Here is a 17,195-nt window from a genome sequence, read left to right on the forward strand (position 1 = left end):
AGTTCTATTTTTAACTTTTGAGGAACCTCCATACTGTTTTCCACGATGGCTGCACCAGTTTGCATTCCCACCAACAGTGTAAGAGAGTTCCTCTTTCTCCACATCCTCACCAACACCAGTTGTTTCTTCTGTTACTGATTTTAGCCTTTCTGACAGGTGTGAGGTGCTATCTCACTGCAGTTTTGATTTGCATTTCCCTGATGATAAGCAATAATGAATGTATTTTAATGCGTTTGTTGGCCACCTGTATGTCTTATTTGGAGAAATGTCTCTTCATGTCTTCTGCCCAATTTTTATTTGGGTTATTTGGCTTTTGGTTGTTGAGTTTTATAACTTCTTTATATATTTTAGATGCTAACTCTTTACCAGATATATCCTTTGCAAATAATCTTCTTCTATTCTATAGGTTGCCTTTTAGTTTTGTTGATTGTTTCCTTTACTGTGCAGAAGCTTTTCATTTTGATGCAATCTAATAATTTATTTTTGCTTTTGTTTCCCTTGCCTCAGGAGACATACCTAGAAAAAAGTTGCTATAGTTGATGTCAAAGAGGTTACTGCCTAATGTTCTTTTCTAGGATTTTTATGATTTCAGGTCTCACATTTAGGTCTTTAATCCATTTTGAATTTATTTTTGTGTATGTTGCAATAAATTGGTCCAGTTTCTTTCTTTTGCATTTTGCTGTCTAGTTCTCCCAAAGCCATTGGTTGAAATGAGTTTTGAAACTAGGTGATAGTGAAATGAATATTTTACGCTATCATTTATTGTATTATTTCTAGCCCAAAAAGAAATGGTCTCAATCCGATTAAAACAAAGTTGCCCTATGGAAATTTACTGATTATACATCATATCCTAAAATTAGAACTTTCCGTTACAAGATAGATATATTACCATTTCTCAAAGCTTTGCAATAACATGGGGAGGCAGAGTGTCAAAGAGAAAATATAAGCATTAAAATGATATAGACTGTTACAAACTACATAGATAATAAAGTAGAGCCACTCTGTGTATATGCATATATTATGTATAATGTATAATGATTTTATATTATGAAATATATCTATATATGCATATATATACTTTCTATATTATATATATTAAAAAGCTAATAACATTGCTAATAATATTCAGTAACTATATCAATTGAAAATTATGAGTCACAAATGTTGCACAAATATCAAAACATCATGAGTTTGTCAAGAATCTGGAATAAATGATGCATTGAAAGCCATCAACATGGGTGATATATAGTGTAGAGTCTGGATAAGAAGGCAAGAAAAGTATCAAAACATAATCTTGAGATCACTAATATTTGAAGAGTCATTAAAAGAAGAGAAGATGTAGAAGAGGCTTCAAGAGACTTCCAAACAAAGGGAGAACATGGAAAGTGTGATTTACCAAAAATATAAGGGAGAGAGAAACATTTAAGACCTAGCCTTTCAGATGCTGCTGAGCTCTCAAGCGAAATCAGTTGTCATGGATGCAGGATTAGTAAAGAGGTGGGAATGAAAACAGATTTCCATGATTCTAAAGTGTAAACAAAAGCTGAAGAGTAGGCACAGCAAGTTGAATATGTCTTATAAAACATGTCTGTAAAGGAGATATTTTAGGTGTTTGGTAAAGGGAAGTTCAAGGTACAAGGAGGTCTTCTGAAAATGAGATGAGAAGAATATAACCTAAGGTGATAATCTCAGTGAAGGAATATATTGTAGGATAAAAGGGAAAGTGGATATAACTGATCAGTTAGAATTTCTGGAAAATAGGCGCAGGTGTTACTCAGAGCAGAGAGAGAGAGCAAGTGAATGAGTGAGAGAGAATTAGCTTTGGATTGGAGTGATACATTTTTCCTGCAGCATTAAAGATGTGAGAAGTGATAATGTGTGTGTATATATAATATGTTAAAGAATAAGATGCTAAAATAAATCCTAGTTTATTTTTTCTTATAAATTTACTTATAAAAATTTCTTTATAAATCAGAAATGGGGTCTTTGGCTTCGTGGGAAGGGAATTAGAAGTGGGTAAATTGGCTTAATTAGAATGGTAATGTTAGTATACTAAATAAGAGAGCAGAGAGAGGGAAGGAAAGAGGACACAGAACATAATCTTAAAGAATAAGGATATTGGAGAGATAAAGAAACACAAATAGTGGCCAGAGAAATTTAAAGGAATCAAGGGAATAGAGTTTTCATGAAGATAAATGATGAGTAGGATTATATGTCTTTCAGTGATTTATACAGGAATATTTAATATTAGTTTTAGCAAAAATAACTGTAATTTCAGAGCAATTAGACAAATTTTACAGAAAAGCAAGGTTTAAAAAATTGGACATAGTGGCAATCAATTCAGTTAAATTCAAGGAGTTTGTGCAGGAAAGAAAATAGATGGGGTTATATGGTTGCAAGGAGGATATGAGATCAAGGGATGGTACGTTAATGAGAGGGAAAAATCAAGTATGTTCAAGTAGTCAATGAAAGGATCCAAGAAAAAGTGTTGGCTAAAGACCAAACAAAAAAAGATTAGTTAAGAGATAAATATAGCTGAAGAAGGAAGGGGAAAAAAGGGTAAGATTATTATTGCTATAAAAAGATAACTCTTTTTGAATAATGGTGGGAGAATGTTGAGTATTTCTGCTTGTGAATTTGAGGGAAAATTTTTCTGTTGAGAATGAGGACAATGGAAGATAATGTTTGAAATAATTTCTCTGGAGAATGGGAATAGCAATAACTTGGAATGATTGTTCGACATTGTAGAGCCTAGATGATGTTAAAAAACAAGGATATGTATTGGCACGGATCTTAAAGTTGAGCTATTTTTCTTTGGCAATAAATGTGAAGCCAACCATTTGTTGTAATTCAAGTTCAGGGAGTGGAGAGGGTGGTATTGTTGAAGGACAGTACACAGAGGGACTATACATGCTGACAAGTCAGTGGTTGAAATAATGGAAATGGGACCTAAACTGAATATGGCAGAAGGGAGCTTATGATAGGGAAAAAATAAAGATCAAAAGACTAGAGTTCTGCTGAGTCCCAATAATTACGGAAGTGGAGCTCTAAGTAGATGTAGTCAGTATGATTAACAAGAAAAGTAGGAAGTTGCAAGGATCTTTTTTTTTTCAATAAAAAAAGGGTGAATTATGACAATATAAATGAGCCTCAGAGAACTGAGGTTTGCATTAAAAAAAAAACCATGAAAGTAAGAGTGTGGAAGTGGCAGGAAGCCAGCAATACCTAGGATGTAGGAGTAACAGGCTCGTTTACTTCACAGGGTTACACAGGAAGGAGACAGGATGCTCAGGGGAAAATCTATTTTGAAGATGAGATTCAAGATCCCTTAGTGAAGAGTTTTTGGACATAAGTTCTATGTACAGAATGGTGCCTTCTTAGAGAATCATGAAAAGATTTGGGTAAGAGTGGGACATTGAAATTTGTGTTAATGAAGTAGAATTAATGAGAAGTACGAATAGACATGAGCATGAGATGACACGAAACAAAGGGATTTGCATCATGGGAAGTCCCAAAGGCTATTAGCCATGATATGGTAGTTTTAGTAGCATCACTGATAACATTTTTAGTCACATGAATCTGAAATATAATGTTAACAGTTTTTCTTGTAACTAAACTTAGATGTAGCATGTCTAGACTTTTCTTTCAAAACCACTTTATTGAGGTATAATCTAAATGCCATAAAATTCACCAAATATAAGTGTCCTATAGTTAGCAAATATACAGAGTGGTACAACCATCACCACAGTCCAGTTTTAGATAGTTTTCATCACCCAAAAACTTTCCTTGTGAATATTTGCAGTCAATCAATGTTCTTACACCTAGCATGGGACAGCCACTGATTAACTTTCTGTGTTTATAGGTTTGCCTTTTCTGGAATTTCCTTATAAATGGATTCTGATCTCTTTTGTGTCTGGCCTTTTAACTACACCTAATATTGTTTTTTATGTGCTACTTTACGTGCACCACTTTATATTTCCACCAAAAATGAGTGAGGGTCCCAGTTTCCCCACATTTGTGCAAATACTTGATATCCTCACTCTTACTGATAATCACCATTCTAGTGGTATATAGTGGTATTTCACTATTATTTTAATTTGCATTTCCTTAAAGATATGCTTATTAGCCTCTACTTTGGTGAAATGTCTATTCAAATCTTTTTTTTTTTTCTTAAGCTGGTTTATCTTCTTAGTATTGAGTTGTAAGTATTCTTTACATATTCTGAATAAAATTATTTTAGATATAGGATTTACAAATATTTTCTCCCAATCCATAGCTTATCCTTTTTTTGTTTTTGTTTTCTTTTTGTAGTAGTAGTAGTTGTAGTGGTATCCTGCTACTTTGTTGAATATGGTTCTTAATTCTAGTAGTCTTTTCATAGGCTCTTTAGAATTTTCTACATACAACGTTATGTTGTCTGCAAATAAAGGCAGTTTTACTTTTTTTTTTCTTCCCAGTCTGGATGTCTTTTATTTGTTTTTGTTGTTTTATTTATTTGGCTAGTCTCTCCAATACAATATTTGAATAGTAAGAGCAAAATTCTTGCCTTGTTCTGAACCTTAGGGTGAAAATATTTGGTCTTTTGTAATTAAATACAATACTATAGTTTCTTATAAATGCTTTCATTAGATGGGTATATTGCCCTTGTGGTTTGTCATGAGTTTTTATCATTAATAGGTGTTGGATCTTGCTAAATGCTTTTGTTTTTGTCCTTTGTTATATTAATCAGTGTATTACTTAACTAATACTCAGATATTGAACAAACCTTGCATTCCTGGAAAAATTCCAATCTGTCCTGATATATAACACTTTTTATGTGTTGTGGGATTTAGCTTGCTGATGTTTTGTCAGTAATTTCTGCATTTATGTTCATGGAGTTTCTATAGTTTCCTTGTGTCTTGTTTTGATATCTAGGATACATAATCTTTGTAGAAAGAACTGGAAAGTGTTTCCTCTATTTCTAAGAGGTTAAGATTGGCAATATGTCTTCTTTAAATACTTGATAAAACTTACCAGTGAATTTCATAGAGCCTGGAACTGTCTTCATGAGAGATTTTAAAAATTATTATCATTAACTTAATTTCTTTATCTGTAATAGGTATATCCAGATTATCTCTTTTTTTGTTGTTGTTGAGTCAGTTTTGTTAACTGTTGTCTTTGTATTAATTTGCTAATTTCATTTAAATTGTCTGATTTACTGGCATAAAAATTGTTCATGACATGCCCTTAGAAGACTTTGAATTTCTCCAGGGCCATAAGTAATGGCTTTTTAAATACCTGATTTTTATATTTTTTGTTTTGTCCTTTTTATCTTCCTTAAAGAATAGTTTGTCAATTTTTGTGTTTTTTTTTAAATCAGATTTTGTTTTTTCATTTATTGATTTTCTGAGTTCTCGGATATCTATTATTTCATTTCTTATGCTTGAATTCAATTTCTCCTTCTTTGACCATTTTCTCTATTGCTGCTGTTTATATTAAATAAATATCTCTCTTTTTAAATAGAGACATTTAAAGTCCTAGATATCTACAAACTATTTATCAGGATCTGATAAATTTTGATATTTTGTTTTTGTTTTGATTCAATTAAAATATTTTCTAATTTCCTTGACTATTTCTTTTTTCAACTGTAGACTTCTTTAAAATTGTGCTGATTAATTCCAAATATATGAAGATTCCCCAGCTGTTTATTTTATGTCCAATTTTATCCTATTATGTTTAGAGAATATAGCTTCAATTATTTTAACCCTTTTGAGTTTGAGTCTTGTTTTATAATATAGCATACATCATATCCTGGAGAATATTTCACCTACACTTGAGAAGAATCTGTATTATCCTTGTTTTGTGTGCTGTGTTCTGTAAATGGCAGGTCAAGCTGCTTAATAATATTGCTCAAGAATTCTATATCTATGCTGATGTTGTATATAGTTGCTTTAGTAATTATTGAGAATGTGGCATTGCAATATCTAACCATAATTATGAATTGTCTATATACCCTTTCGGTGCCATCAGTTTTTGCTTAATGTATTAACATATCCCTATGCTAAGATACACACGTTTATAATTGTTATCTTATGGACATTTTATAATTATTAAATATTTCTGTTTCTAGTAATATTTTTGTCTTATATTGTATTTGATATCAGTATAGCTATTCTCATACATTTGTGATCACTATTTGGCATTTGTATCTTTATCTACCCTTTTACTTTACACCTATTGGTGTTTTTGGTCTCAATGTATTTCTTGTGGACAGCATTCACTAAATCTTGCTTTTTCATCTTGCACTTCAATTGCATAACTTGCCAAAACTCATTTAATGTAATTATCAGTATGTTTGAATTTCTGTCTGTAATTTTGTTAATTTTTTTATAGTTCTCATATCTTTTTCTTCCTCTGTTCCTTCTTACTCTTGCATCTTGTGTTAACTACTTTTTAGTGCCCATTTTCATTTCCCTGGTGATTTTTTACTAGTATATTTTTAGTTTTTTTTAATGTATTTTAATATATTGCATTCTGCTTCAAGTTAATCTTAAGAACTGTCGATGTTTTGAGATTTTGCTTTACTTTCAATAACAAATAGTGTGCAACAGTATCATGGGTATTAACAGGGAACATGTGACTCACGAGAAAGAAGCAAAGGACTTTCTTACTCAAAGCAATAGTGGAAACCGAAGGATCAGCATTCCCATGCCTGGTTCTTTGAGGACTGTTTCCCACAGGGCAAACCGAAAAAGGTCAAGCGGCACTTGCAAACACAGTGAGTTTCGTTACAGGAAGGAAACCGTGAGGTTAGCTTACTCAGATCTTATATACAGCAACGAAGTTCCCCTCTGTTTTGTTCCAGTGGGAAGATGCCATCTCTTACTTCCAAGGCTGTTCCTTATACAAATGTCCTTGAAGGGGTAGTCCAAATTAAATGCAGAAATGTCTCTGCTGACAAGATAGATGGGAATGTGAGGGACCCGTGGGGAATTGCCTCCCAACAATTAATACTGGCTTAATTCTGGTTAAATACAATAATTTCACACTAATAGAACTCTATCCCACCTCCTTTTGTGCTATAATTTTTATATATCTTGCATCTATATGTTTGATCTGAAAAATACAGCATTATAATTATTGCCTTACAGAACCATGTGTCTTTTAAGGAAATTAAAAGAATAAAAGAGGGATATATTTATAAAATAATTTATATTTACCCAGATATTTATCATTTCCAGTACCCTTGATTTCTTCCTATGTATTTGTGTCAACATCTGGTGTAATTTCCTTTCAGCCTGACAGTCTCCTTTACTATACCTGGAATGACAGGTATACTAGCAACAATTTATCACAGCTTTTGTTTATCCAGGAATACCATTATTTCACTTATGTTGAAGGTTAAAGTGTGTGTGTGGATGGGTGGCAGGGTGTAGGTGTGGATGTGTATTTTCTGAACATGCTATTCTCTAGCTTTTACCTCTAGTTGTTTCGATGAGAACTCAGAAATTAATCTTATTGGTGTTGCCTTCTGCATGGCGAATTGTTTTTCTATTTGTTCTTTCAAGTCTTTTTCCTTTGTTTTTGGCTATTGACAGCTTGTCTATTCTGTATCTGGGTGTGGATCTCTTTGGCTTTAAACTTCTGTGGCATCATTTTATAAATCAAATTTGGCCAATTGAGTGTCATCATCCTTAATTTTTAAACCTGCCCCCTGTCTCTCTCTCCAAATGTATCTATGTTGGTGTGCCTGATACTGTCTTCTGGGTCTCTGAGCTTCTGTTTATTTTTCTTTCATCTTTGTTTCTTTCTGTTCTTCAGATTATGCACATTCTATTGATCCATATTCATGTTCATTGATTTATTATTCTGCCATCTAATACCTGCTATTAAGCATACCTAAATTAATTTTTTTTTTACTTTTCACACTAGATTTTTATTTGTATATTTATAGAATTTTTATTGTTTATTGATATTAACTTTTTGCTAAAACATTTTCACATTGTTTATAATTCTTTAAGGATCATTTCCTTTGATTCTTTGAATATATAAGGTTTACACTCTTTTATTTATTTACATGTCTCATTTTTAATTTTTTTAAATGTTTAATTATTTGAGAGAGAGAGAGAGAGACACACACACACACACACACACAGAATCTGAAGCAGGCTCCAGGCTCTGAGCTGTTAACACAGAGCCCGACCCTGGGCTCAAACTCACAGACCACAAGATCAAGACCTGAGTCAAAGTCTGAGGCTCAACCGACTGAGGTGCCCCTCTTTACATGTCTCTTACTTCTCTGTTGGAAACTTTACCTTTTACTCAGCATATTGTAGCATTTATGGATTCTGATTTTTTTTTTAACAGAGAAGAGTTATAGCCATTGCTAATTTTTGTTATTGTGCTTTGCTTTCCTTTATGCTGTAACTTTCCTGGACTTAAATATGGACTCTCTCCTCTGCAGTGTGTGGTCACTGATGCTTCTGCTCAGTTGTTTTTATTCTTATATTTTTAGCCTCAATTCCTAATGGTTGTACCTATGTTTGCTTGGTAGGCAACCAATCATTGATGAAACAGTCTGCTCAAGCCTAAAGCCAGTAAGATTTCCTCTCTCTTACAGTAGCTCTGATTGGAAAGTATTTCCAACATCAGGCAGTTTTCAAGTCTTTCCACTCAGGCCTCTCCCATCTCCCATGTGCATATGCGAAGTCTCCTATTCCACTGTCATTTCCTGGAGATCTTGGGCCCATCTGAATCTCCTCCTTATGGACATATAGCTACCCATCAAGCCAGGACTAGGGAAAAGCTTGCCTAACTCTACTTTTGCTCTTAATTTCTAGGATCACTCTGCTAAGAGTTTTGATTGGCTGGGGGACTTCCATGCATTCCAGGCATGATGGTTTTAACCTTAAGCTAAAGAGCTACAGGCTTTCTGTATTTGTTTCCAAGTGAGTTTGCTACTTTTATTAGGAATATTGTTAGGATTGGACTTTCCATTCTGTGAAACAAATTAAGCCTACTTCCTCCTCCAGTGAAACTTCCGGTTTTCACAGTTGGCACTGCTCTGGTAGAGCTATATGCTGACTGAGATGGTGGGGACAGGAGCACCCCCAGCAATAATGACACAGACTCCCACTGTTGTTACCCCAAATTCAATGGTACAGCATAAGAAACTGCTTCTGTTTGTGTTTGTTGTTTGGCCTTTGACCAACTCCCAGAATCTTGAAATAGATATTTGTAACAACTTTGTTCAGATCCCAATTTGCTTGGGGGAGACCATTTTCTGAGCTCTTTGCACCTCTATAACCAGAAGTTCTCCCTATTCTTTTTGATATGGTAAAATGAAACAAAACAAAAACCTTAGCTTAAACTCTTTCAAATAAGTCACTTTTGTAACTTTTCTCAGATATTTCTTGCTTAAAGAGTCATTCTCTCCCATCCTGCCCACTCCTCCCTTTGTGGAGTTTTTAGGATCCTCTAGCAAAATATTCAGTGAACTGCTATCACTGCCCACATCTGACTCGTTTGGATGTTTTCTCCACAACTTCTGTTGCTATGTCTCCTCTAACTGACAGTGAGAGGCCCTGTAAAATTTTCTGTTTGTGTGTTCTCTCTCCGGTTAGTTTCTGTGCCTCCTTTGGGGGTGGCAAGTGGGACCATAGGTGTCCATTCTAATCCTACACTACTGAAGAAGTGCAGGAATCTGAGGAATTCTCTGCTCTCAGGTTTGGACACACAGTGCCACTATGATAACTGAAAGAAGGCTTTAACTAGAATTTGCAGCACTGTCTTCTTTAAAATCATTTCTCCAAACATAGAGTTGTACCATCCACAACTCCCCACTCCAAAAGACTAGACCTTGAAAACAAACAAACAAAAATAAAAAATGCAGGTAGAAATTATAATCTAAGTATTACATCTACCTTGTTCTGACTCCATATCCTCACATACCATCCAGCCCTCTCTCTTCACAGTTCAGAGGATTATATGGTCGGGAGCAAAGATTCAATTTCCTATATCTTTCTGCTTTACAATAATACAGAAGGTTTTTTTTTTTTTTCAACTTAAAAGCTCAGTATTTACCAGTTCTTCTGTTTATAATCTTTTCTCAAGGCAATGCCATTCTTCTGTCTCAAGGCCTAATTTGAGAGGATCATAAGATACAAGGGAGACACATACCTCAGCTAGTGTGTATCTTCCTGCCACATTTACAACAGCCTCTTCAAACTAGAATAAATCCCTTACAGTCCCTGATGAATAAAAGACATCCAGGACTTGATTGATCATATTTCAAGGTGAGTCCTTGACCAGAGGCACAACCTGGCAATGTGAATATCACCACATACTGGAAAAGTGACAGCCTCTGATATTTGAGAAACACTTAACTTATGAGGGAGATATGTGCCAAGCAAGATTCTAGCCTAGTGGTCTCAATGCTTGCTTCACATTTTAATCAGCCAGGGAAGAGTTAGAATAGAGCAGTGTTCATGGTCCACCTAGAAATCATGATTTAATTGTCTTGGGTTATGAACATTGTTTAATTCTATAATGTAGCACAGCTTGCTTGAGCTTTTCTGGGAGGGGTTAGCAAAAGATTCATTTGGTTTTAGGGATTTACTGCACATACTATCAGAGAGGCACTGGATGACCTAAGGAAAATCTCAGGTAATTGAAAAGTGCCTAGCCTGTAGTCACTGTGTCTAAGGCACTGGTGGTTAAAAAAGTCTCATTTCTCTACTTCCTTTGATAGTCTTTATCTCTCTACTTCCTATTGCTAGCAAATGATTAATCATTGTATTCTTTATGAATAATCATGGTCCCGAGACTAAAACACCCCAGGCTATGATAATATTAATGTTTCAGAACATCAAAACAGAGAGCCTATTCTTGAATATAGTGACCTTCTTGAATTTACCTGCTGAAGTACTTTACAATGTAACCACTTTTTCTTATATGACATGGCCAGCACTTTCATTGCTGAATTTCTACAGGTATTTGTTGTTGAAGAACAAGCTGTCTGAGGCCAGAATGATATATTATTTTTTCTAGGCATGCCATAATGAAATACCACAGACTGAGTAGCTTAGACAATAGAAATGTATTTTCTCACAGTTCTGAAGGCTGGAAGTCCAAAATCAAGGAATCGGCAGGGTTGGCTTCTCCAGAGGCCTCTCTCCTTGACTTGCAGAAGGTCACCTTCTTGATGTGTCCTCACATGGTCTCATCCCTGGTGTCTCTCTGTGTGTCTTAATCTCATCATTTTATATGGACACCAAGGAGATTGAATTAGGGCCAACCCCAAATGTCTCACTTTACTTTAATCCCCTCTTTAAACACCTTACCTCAGAGAGGCTTGAGACCTGAACATATGAATTTTGAGGGGACAAATTCAGACCATAGCAGATGCCGAAGCTGCTGAAAGGACATGGAGAACAAAGCTGAGGTGAGGGCTGTTCTAATCCATGATCTTGTGACAACTACTTAAATTGTATTTCTTCTTGTTTTCTTTACCTATAAAATGGGGGGAAGTGAGCATCAGAATAGTTAAAATTAAAACGTGTTAAAATTATGCTGCACGCTCTGAAGATACAGTTCTCCATGGATTCCTTGGGTTTCTGTGTGGTCTCTCGACTTCTTAGCAAAAGGCATGTTTGAAGAGCAGGTGGAATTGGAGATTAGAGACAGTCTATCCCTCTAATTTAATTTAATTTAATTCCTATATATTTACCATATGTAGGAATTAAAACTGTACTGAAATCACTTGTTCCATTTATGATTTGAGGCAGAAATAAATTAGGAACAAATACTCTGCTTGAAATAAGTGAGAAGCAAATGAAATTTCTTGAATTATTTAATAATTAAAATATTTCTTAGAGTACTTTAGAAATGTCTTGATTGTCTTAATAGAATATTTTTACCAAGCTGTAATAAAGTGGATGACTGCAAAATAACCAAAAATCATAATCATCCTTTACACAATTGGTAGAAATGACTTTTGTTACATTTATTTAACAGAACCCTGTAGCTTAGCTCCAATTAATGAGTCTGTTTTGTTTTAAAAGAAAGGGATTGGGACATAGGAAATATTTTGCCTTTAATTTTTCCCCCATTACTAGAACATGTTTAAGTTCGCTGTCTTGAAAGCATGTGCTCCATAGAATCTATGACAAAAACCAGATGCAGTGTAACCGTATGTGGCAGATAGCAGATTAACCCTATGTAATACCAATACTTACAATACCTGCCCTAACTATTGCACACTATAGACTGGGAAGTTGAAGAAAAGTGCGTGGGTCCAGATATCTCTAAACATATGTATAGGATAACAAGTGCATCAGATGGTGTAATTCAAATTTGAATTTTAACATATGGTTGATCCTAAAGTTTTTAGTACCACTCATCTCCAGTCCTGTCCCGTGCTTTTATTCCCTTCTCTCAGGGTATTTCACTAACCAACATCAACGCCTCTCCCCCATTTTCAAAGTGTCGTTGGAAAAACAATGAACAGAATAGCTTTTGATTTACTCTATTTTGGCTTCATCCTAGCCATAAAGAGATCTGCACTTTACCCTTCCAGGTGATTCTTATGCACACTGATTTTGAGTCCTAGTTTCCTGGGATTTAAGTCTCTGTGAAACTTTCTCATTATTTTAAAATTCAGGCCTAATAGTTTGTGTTCTTACTTGACTTCTAGTAGACCCTGCTGGACTATACCAATAGTAATCACATTGACATTGGGCAAGCACTTCCTGTAAGTTATCTCTCCTAACTATCACACCGGTCCTATGGAATGGTATATTCCCATTTCACATATTAGAAAATGAGATGAATAGTTAAATAGCTTGATGCTTCACTGCCAGTTTGTAACTGGAAGAACTTTGATTTGAGAATACCAGAAAGAGGCCAGTAACCCGAAAAACTAGATATTAATTCTACCTAGAGCTAGGTATTTCTGTCTAAAGATTTTATTACACCAGTCACTACCAGGCTGTCTCCGTAATATCTATCTGAAATCATTTGTTTCTTTCTATCTCATGACACCTTTGCTGAAAAAAATGTACTCAGTGTAGCCATTATGTAAACAGACTATTCCCACCATTGAATTTTCTTTTTGATTCTACCTGAATTTTAACATGTTCTCATCAAATCACTAATTTTAAATTGTAAAATTTTCCATCTTCCCTACCAAAACTTTTTGAGACATTGAATTAGATTTTCATGATTTGGTTCTGAGATGAAATTTTTATCATATCATTTTAATAATACAACAGAATGCTCAGTTGCACCTCTATTACTGCCCGAAATTGATGATGGAATCCAAAATTGGAGGCTGAGAAGCATCAAGCAGCAAGGAATTGGAGGCCAGACGTCCACTTCAGCACTTAATAAGGGAGGCTAATTTGGCTCTGCTCCCCTGATTCTAATCCAGCTTCTGAACCCTCCATTTCAAGCCAAGTAAGAGTGTTTCCAGCAAAATTAGTCACAGAGTTTTAGGGTTGCCTTCATTCTCCATTTGAAGGTCTATTCCTTAAACTATCAGCTACATATGCTTATTTAAGCAGGAGCTAGGGAGGGAATTGAAGTGAAAATCTTCGGCAGGAAGAAGACACAAAATGGAGCAGCAGGCATAACCATCACTTGACGTGGCCAGGATGCGTAAGCTTTCTCTAGTATTTATAGTGCATGAAAATAAAATTTGAGGCATGTTGCTGTTATCTCAATCAGGAAGCCTGCCAAGTCTGCTGGCTGCCAAGCGAACAAAAGACTGTAGGATGGTAGCTGAAGGGTTGGAGGAAGGCAAGCCAAAGGAATCACCATCTTTGCATAACTCCTGTCTGTAAGTTTACCCATGCATACAGTGAGATAGCCAGCCTTCACACCGTTGTTACACAGAATGTCAGTGATCACCTAGATGAGTGAGAAAAAAATTTGCAGCCTAGAGAGACACTTGTTCCTTTCTACTCCTCTTTTTCCAATCCCGACCTAGTGAAGGAGAATGGAACTGAAGAGAGAGAAAGAAAGCAGTGAGAAAGCAGAACGTATCCCCTACCCCATGTGGGTTACTAGGGCCAGAGTTGAGCCTGACTTAGGCAGAGAAATGTAGAAAGCATTGAATGAGATAAGAGATTCAACTATTACACTTGATTAAATTTGATATTTTCAAACCTGACAAGAACCATAACGTTATAGAATCTGCCCATGACTGGAGGAAGGGACAAAGTCACAGAATGTTTGTGTCTTACTTGGTTCACACTGTTTAACAAATTAGTGAAAACTAAAATACAATCATATTCTTGAGAATAGAGAAAATTTAATTTGAGTTTGCATTTTTTGCCATTATTGTGTGCCAGTAACTCCTTATCTTTTTATTAATCTGGGAATTCTCAAAGTATGGTGTTCATGTCAGCTGCACTGGCATCACTTAGAAGCTTGTTAGAAATGTAACTTCTCAGGCCCTAACCCAGACCTACTGAATCAATAACTTGGAGGTGGGGCCGGGTGATGTGTCTTTTAACAAGCCTTCCAGATGATTTTAGTACAAACTGAAGTTTAAGAATCACTGGGTATTTTGTTTTCTATTTTGCATGTCTTGAGGGAAAGAGTTACACAGATTTAACTTTAATTGATATTTTGGTGACAATTTTGCAGCTTTGTATATTCATCACTTAATTTTTCTAATATTTGGTTTAACTTAAAATATTTTGGACCTTTTATTACAATATTATATCAATGTTTATTATGGTACAATCTTATTTAATAATTTTATAATTATAAATAAGTTTATAATTTGTATATATTTTTCCAAATGAAAATGTCCCATTTCATAAATTTATATTTGTTATTAGCTAGTGATTATTTAATATAAACTCTTAATGAGCTATCCTACTGAGGAGCTATTCTCTTAAAATTTCCTTAGAATATTATCCCTGGCCTTTAAAAAATGTAAGCATTTCTGTAATTTTAGTAATATGCTTAATTCAGAATGACAAAGTTAAAGTTAATACATTCTCAAAATTTATATCTGGCTCAGTAATCCTTAACAGTTTATAATTGACCCATATTTAGCTAATAAAAGATTTCCTTTGCTTTTGAAATTTCATCATAGCCAGCTTAAAATTAGCTTCTCAAATACATTTTATGTCTGGTTTAATATCTAAAATGCATTTCTAGCCTTGATTGCGTTTTGTTTTGTTTTGTTTTTACATTCTTTGTCTGTTTTACTATCTAGGAATATCACCATTTTAAGTTAAAAACTGGTAAAGTCCTATTGCCTTTAATAATCATATACTTACCTAATAGTAGAATAAAGAAGAGGTTGTTTTCTATAGCCATCATATTTTTTATAAAAATACAGATACACACACACACACACACACACACACACACAACTATTTAAACCATGGTTTGATTCTATTCTACTTTGGAGCTAAAATAACGGTGCATAAAGATTTGCTTGGTAACTGTTTCTGGGTAAAACAAACTTTTAAAATTCTAATAAAAAACTTCTCAAACTACTGTGTTGTGAAATGTAAAGCATTGCCACATTATATTTTCAAAAGATAGAGAAAAGAGACTAACACGAATGTGCATATTAACACAAAAATGCATTTCTATAAAAAAATAGGTGATCAGTGCAAAAGAAATATTTTGATTTCATGTTAGTATCCATAATATATCTACATGCCCTTAATGTAATAGAGTTTGACTTAACTCTGCTAGAATGGATCAATAACAAAAATAACAATATCACTGTGTTTTGGATGTTTGAAGGATGTCAGGAATCTCTGTAAATGCTAAAAATACAGTATAGTATGCCAAACAAAGGGAAGCTAAGAACATGTGAGGTCTAAAATTTGTGGATTTGGGCCAGCTGAGCACAGCAACAAGTAGTTCATTTTAGCAGTGTGCACAAACACTTCTTTCATAGAGGAACACTCTGTCACTATTCCAGCCCCTCCGGTCTCCCTGAAAAATCCCATACATGACATTTGCATTGACTTCATCAGCTTCAAATCGCACCATCATGAATACTAGCACGTATTTTGTATTCTTTGCATCAATAGCCAGGACAGGAGGCTAATTAGTGTACCACCAATCCTTTAAACACAGAGTTGCCATAAAGAGCAATTCTCTCTCACAAACACCTCAACTTCAAACCTGTCAATTTAGTCAGAGATGGGATTTTTCCCCCTTGCACAAACTGCCCTAAATAGCTACCTATTTACAAAAGTTTTAACTCTTATACTAAAATGTCAAGTAATATTTTAAAAACTGTTCCAGCTTCAAGTCTGAGACTTTAAATTCTAAGTGAACTGAAGCCATTCATTGAAAAATATTATAAATTGATCTGACTGCTATTTAGACTTCAAATTCTGTTATAAATTAAATGAAGTAATTCATTGAAAGATATTATGTAGTAAGACATGGTTAGAGTATTAGTTGTGGGAATGAAACTCAGAACCTTTATTGCTAGTATCTGATCCCAAAGGTGGTTGTGCTTTGAGCAAATATCACTGGGTTTAGACCTGCCATAGTTCTTAGAAACTCATAAAGTTCCAATAAATAATATCTTGAGCATAAGAGTGAATGACCATGTACATTTCAACAGGATAAGGATGTGAAATGTTTTATTTAAATACTCAATATTGATGATTCTTTAAAAAGATATGATTGAAATAATTTTGAAGTAATGGTAGAACGTTATATATGTATATATAATACCTATGTGTATATATTTGTACATACTTATACAGACATGTATAGACACACACACAAATTTTTCTTTTTTTATAAATTACAAATGAAAATTTGAAAAATACTACTTTCTGTATTTTTATCAATAAAAACATAAACTAAAATATCTATCATGGAAGTTGAATCCATCTCTCATCTTGAAAGAATAGATACATGCAAAAATTTGTAGAAATTCGTCAAGGGAAGAGAAGACAAAACATTCATATATTTTCTGAAATTGTTTAAAATTCTTCATTTGTAATCATGTAATAATTATGACTGAGAAATCTCTCCAGTTTCCCTTTTTCAGGAATTGTAAATAAGTATTACCACCTATATGTGAGTTAGACTGTGTTACAACGAGGTCAACACTTCTGTGTAGTACAACTTTCAAAGCACATTTATAATTGAAAACCAATGTTAACATTAGTTTTTGAGGAGTTATTTTATACTTGTGATAAGGTTTGGCCCGTCATGCCTTT

The sequence above is a fragment of the Panthera onca genome, chromosome A1 (assembly GCF_046562875.1).
Source record: "Panthera onca isolate mPanOnc1 chromosome A1, mPanOnc1 haplotype 2, whole genome shotgun sequence".
NCBI classification, from domain to species: domain Eukaryota; kingdom Metazoa; phylum Chordata; class Mammalia; order Carnivora; family Felidae; genus Panthera; species Panthera onca.